Here is a 6000-nt window from a genome sequence, read left to right as displayed (position 1 = left end):
TATTGTTTCCCTAATAAGCTTAAATCATCCTAAAACTTTATCCATTTATCCTCATAGATTCCTTGAGAAGGTCTGGGAAAAGGCATTATTATCTCTATTTGAGTAAGAAGGAAATTCAATGTGACATTTACTGGTATTTTATTTTAAATTTACTACTATTATTAGTAGAGGTTGAAATGAATTTGATGTATTTCAGAATGAAAAGCATTACAATCCATGAAGAATATTTCTACACTAGAGATAAAAATAAAACAAGGAGTTAAAATGTAAAAACTCAATGGAAAAGCTACTTGAAAGAGGTGAGCTTATTAATTTTTTTCTTCCCATGTGCTTGGTCTATCTTATTCTGTCTTTTATTTAAATTCAACCTGCTTTCTTGTCTTTAAGAAAAGACCTTCAGGCTCCCTTCTTATAAAAGGTTTCAGAGAAGTTTTAAGGAGGGATTTGAGAGAGGAGATGATTTTGAATAATGGGCATGAAATAGGAGACTGTTTTTAGAGTTAAGTATAGTATGGAAAATTTCAATCTTAAAAGTGGGAATATGAAACTCTATGCTATATGTTTAAATCCTTTCTAACAAGGATAATAACTTTAAATTTTTAATGTGACTTTCCTTTTTTTTTTTTCCTTGCTTGGTACATGACCTTCACTTTCTTGGCCTAAGGCATCCATCTCTCTCGGTGTGTATGTAAAGAAAATAGGGATAGAGAGGTGTATCCGGCTTTTGAAAGTTAAAATAGAATTAAGCAGTAAGACAGGTTATTATCTTGAAAGACAATTTTCCAGATTGTTTATTTCCCACTTTGTCTAACAACCAAGCCAGCATGACCCATGCTCATAGAATTCTCCCAGAGTAGAGGGGATATCGCTGGCCACCATTAAAGCTTAGTGTATGAATGGGGAAAGAAGGATAAGAAAAGAAAAGCCCACCCTTTTCAATTTTGGAGATTTTTCAATTTTGGAGTAGAAAAAAGAAATAGGAATACAAAGGAACATAATTAAGGTTTCCCTTCTCTGGGCTATGTAAAAATAAGAGTCATGTTTAGGGTAGAAAGGAACCCTTCCTTCCTCCTCTCCTACCCACCCTCTACCCACCTACCCCCCGCCATACATACCTCCACTTCTGATTTGAGAGGCTAAGAGGAGGTTCCTTTGAAGACTAGCTTAGGCCAACCAAAGGTCAATTTGGCTGGTCAATGTGTCCAATCAAAGAAGGACCCTGAAATGTTGCTTTTCTGAGCCACCCTTGTTTCCAAAATTAGCTGTGAGTTTGGCTGTGGAACTTGCCACAGAGGCTCATTGTCATGAGAATAATAAGTTCCCAACACTACGCTATGGGAAAGAGAAGATGGCTTAATTTAAAAGAGTATTATTAGAAGTGAAGATATAATGTTCAAAACCTATTAAGGGGTTTGTCTCAACAGGGTTTGATGGTAAGAGAAAAAAGAGTCCTGTATCGTTTTTAAGATCTTTGGAAGGAGAGGTGACATGAATGGTACAATGAGGAATACAAGAAGAGCAGTTTGGAGGTTGATAAATTCAGTTTGGAGATTTTAGTCTGACATGCTTAAGTAACATCAAAATGGCACATGGGTTTATGGTTCAAGAAACATCTGATCTAGACAGATAGATTTGGGAACCATCACTGCAGAGGTGACAACCAAAGTCCATGGGGTGAGCAAGACAAGCAAGTGGAATATGGTGAGTAAAAGAAGCATATCATGAATAATTCTGGGAAACACCAATATTCAAGGGGAAAAAAGGAGAGACAGATGCCTTTGAAGGGAAGGACCAAGAGGGCAGAGAAAAACCAGGAGGAAAGGGATCACAAATGCCAGGGAAGAGAGCCTGAAGAAAGAGACCGTGGTCAATGGGTCAAATTCTGCTGTTAAGTAAGTGTTAAATGTTAAATAAGATAAGAACAGAGAGTTGCATTTAGCAACTCAGAGATTATAGGTGACCTTGGTGGCAACAGTTTCAGCAGAGTGTTGGGAGGCAGAAAACAGACTGTGGTGAGTTAAGGAGTTAATTTAAAATGAGAGAAGTGTGACAGTGAAAGTAAATCATTCTCTTATAGGGCTTGGCAGAAAAGAGAAGAAATTTAGGGAGAGGTTCCAGCAAACATAGTTTGTAGGGGAAAAGCTATTAGAGAGGGAGAAATTAAAAATACCAGAGATAGAACATAATTGATAGAGGAAATCTCCTAAGAAGACAGGAAAGGGACAAGTTCTAGCATTGCTAGAAAGATTCCCTCTAGAAAAGAGGAGATACACCTCCTCTGCTGTGTTGGTTGAGGAATAAGTTAAGAAGAGATGCATATTATTTTTTGGTCATGGTATCGAGAAACTGGAGAAACATGACTTTATTAGAAACCTTTACCTGGTGCTCAAAGAAACATGAATTAATGAGGTTATTTGATGAAGAGGGGGCAGTTTCTACTCATCTCAAAATTGAGAGATTGAATGGCCAAGACTCTACACTAACATGGATCTTGGGCATTTAAAATGTTCCCTTCACCGTAGTTCCCCAAGCACCATTTTGCGTTCCCACCAGCAACGGATATGTGATCTAGTTCCTCCACGATATGCCAGCATTTGGTGATGTAAGCCTCCTCTCTGGTCCTTTCTCCCCCAGAAGTTCCCTTCGCTTCTTCCACTTCTGGATGGTGGGCCCATTAGCATAGCCTCTGGACAGTCTCATGCTGCAAGGGAGTTTTCCCACATGCAATCCTGTCAAAGTGCTGCCCAACCAAAGTTTGTGTGTGCTACGATCACTGCATGATCATATATTTTTCTTTGATCAGCCCCAAATACCTCAATCTCTCTACACATAGCTGCCCAGATAGTTCCCTCCCCTTGTGCCTTGAAATGTGCAGACCATTCCAAGAGTAAGGCCATCTCTTGGAACCCATGGCATGGTATTGCTAGTCAGAAAATACCTAAATGCCTAAGACTGACTCTTTGTGGGATAATGAGATTGTGTGAGCTGCACTGCTTCTCTTTCCAGAATCAAACTGTTATTACACTTACGCATGTGACACTAGTAAAATGTGTGTTTAAGCTCACTTTAAATGATAGAGCAAGTTAGTCTTCTAATAAAATTTGAATATCTTCAACATTAGAAATCATGATATTTTCTAATATCAAGTAATAATAGGTTGAGGCTCTTATATACTGACTGTACTGAAGACATACTCCACTTGCCAAAGCTACTTGAAAATAATGAAAATGGATTTTGCTAGAACAGCGTAGAATCTTGATGAAATATTTATGTTTTATCTTTTACTTCCCTTTGTACTTGATAGATAGTTTTTTCCGTATGGAATAGTAGTGCCCTGTGTTTCTGCTCATGTCATGGAGAATGGATTGACAAGAAGAAATCTGTGACCATCATTTGATTGTATTCACAATTTTCACTATTGTTTTTAATTTTGAATTAAGGCAGTGGAATATGTTGTTTGTTAATTTGGATAAAGCAATACCTGAGTTAGTATTCAGGTGCCAAATATTTTATTCAGATAGTGATGCACTTTCTTGTTACATGCATAGCTGCTCTTCCATCGGTACTGATCAAAACACCACTTTTACCATTTATATCCAGCTGACGAAAAATTAACAAACATAGCATAGATTTTCAGTGAAAAATTGAATAAAGGTTTCTCAACCTTACCTCCCCCATATATACATACTATACTTATCAAAAGTGGATCATAACCTTCTGATGATAATCTGCACATTAATGCTTCATCCAATTGTGAAGTAATAAGGAAATATGAGGAAAGTTTTGTGGGTGGCTCTCACGGAATGGGCACACAGGGATAATTGTGTCTCGCGTGAAAGCTCAGTGTGGAGCACGCTATGCATGTCAGTCAGTCATTCTCCCCATTCACTGCAGTGGTAACTAAATGGGTTTATGAACCAAATGCCATGGTGACAGGATGTAAATTATTGTTTTGCTAAGTAACGTGGGTTTCACCTTACCAGGGATGTGCTAACAATGACATTAGATGAGTACCCAACCTACACAAATCAGACCAATATTAAATCTCCAATAAGATATCATTTTCTAGGTAGACTAGCCGGCTAATCTCAGATCAATTACATTGAACCCTGTCTATCATAGAGGTTGCAGAGATTCATCTTCATTACAGAATAGACGTTTACTCTTAAAATAGAGTTAACTTTCCTACCAGCAAAATTTTTGCCATCAGCGTCATTTGTGGACATGTAAGGTAGCCTTATCTATTGACATGGTGTCCCACTCAACATTGCTTCTGATCAAGGAATTTATTTTTATAGCAAATAATAGTGAGTCAATGGGTTAATATCTATAGGATTGACTGTCTTACCATGTATTCAAACATCAAGAAGCATCTGGTTAATAAAATTGGGAAGTATTTTATTGAAGAGCTACCTTCTTGAAAAGATAAAATTGGCAAACCTTTAGCTAAACTAGGAAAAAATACTCAAATAAATAAAATGACACATGAAAGAGGAAACATTTTAACTGATACTACAGAAATAAAGGATCCTAAGAGACTACTGCAAATAATTACACACCAACAAATTAGAAAACATAGAAGAAATGGGTAAATTCCTAGAAACACATAACCTGCCAAGACTGAATCATGAAGAAATAGAAAATCTGAACAAGTAAGGAGATTGAAAAATCTAACAAGTAAGGAGATTGAATCAACAATCAAAAACTTCCCAAGAAAAAAAAAGGGCCAAGACCAGATAATTTCACTGGTGAATTATATAAAACATTTAAAGAATAATAATACAATTCTTTTCCAACTATTCCCACCCCTGCCCCCAAAAATGAAGAGAAGGGAACATTTCTAAACTCATTTTACAAAGCCAGCATCACCCTGATTCTAAAGCCAGATAAGGCCACTACAAGAAAAAAAAAATAGACCAGTATCTTTGTAAATATAGGTGTAAAAACTGTCACCAGTATATTAGCAAACCAAATTCAACAGAATATTAAAAGCATCATGCACCATGATCATGTGGGATTTATCGCTGGATGCAAGGATGGTTCAACATATGCAAATCAATAAATGTGATACACCACATTAATAGAATAAAAGATAAAAATTATATTATAATCTCAATAAATGCACAAGCATTTGACAAAATTCAATATCCTTTCATGATAAAAATTCTCAGCCAAGTTGGTCTAGAAGGGATGTGCCTCAACATAATAAAGGTCAACTGTGTAAAGTTCACTGTTAATATCATACTCAACAGTGAAAGGTTGAAAGCTTCTCTACTAAGATCAGGAACGAGACAATGGTGCCTACTTCGCCATTTCTAATTCGACATAATACTGGAAGTCTTAGAACAATCAAGTATGAAAAAGAAATAAAAGGTATCCAATTCAGAAAAAAAGAAGCAAAACTGATTTTGTGTATAGGCAACATGTTTTTATATAGAGAAAGTACTAAAATCCCACTCAAATACTGTTAGATCTAATTTTAAAAATTCAGTAGAGTTGCAGGATACAAACTCAACATAGAACAATTAATAGAATTTTATATAATAATAATAATGGATTATCTGAGAAAAATAACGAAAACAATCTCATTTACAGTAGCATCAAAAACAATACATTTGGGGATGCCTGGGTGGCTCAGTTGGTTAAGTGTCTGACTTCAGCTCAGGTCATGATCTCACAGTTCATGAGTTTGAGCCCCGTATCTGGCTCTGTGCTGACAGCTCAGAGCCTGGAGCCTGCTTCAGATTCTTTGTCTCCCTCTCTCTCTGCCCCTCCCCTGCTTGTGGTTTCTTTCTTTCTTTCTTTCTTTCTTTCTTTCTTTCTTTCTTTCTTTCTCTCTCTCTCTGTCTGTCTCTCTCTCTCTCCCTCTCCCTCTCCCTCTCTCTCTCAAAAATAAATAAACATTAAAAAAAATTTAAAAAACAATACATTTGACCCAAGAGGTGAAACAGCTCTACATTGAAAATTATATGACATTGATGAAAAAAATTTAAGAAGACA

At 36.5% G+C, this 6000-nt stretch overlaps 1 long non-coding RNA gene across 1 annotated transcript in view; it reads left to right on the top strand.

Annotated features, from left to right (window-relative positions):
* Positions 1–200: 200 nt before the first annotated feature.
* The window catches only part of LOC123585611, a 31119-nt gene continuing 25319 nt past the window's right edge, over positions 201–6000 (top strand). Inside the window, exon 1 of the long non-coding RNA XR_006706314.1 lies at positions 201–299. This is a non-coding gene — a long non-coding RNA (uncharacterized LOC123585611). The remainder of the gene's footprint in view (positions 300–6000) is intronic.

This window comes from Leopardus geoffroyi, chromosome C3 (assembly GCF_018350155.1).
Source record: "Leopardus geoffroyi isolate Oge1 chromosome C3, O.geoffroyi_Oge1_pat1.0, whole genome shotgun sequence".
Taxonomy (NCBI): Eukaryota; Metazoa; Chordata; class Mammalia; order Carnivora; family Felidae; genus Leopardus; species Leopardus geoffroyi.
The sequence above is the reverse complement of the archived record's forward strand: the minus strand, read 5'-3'. Positions and strand labels throughout refer to the sequence as shown.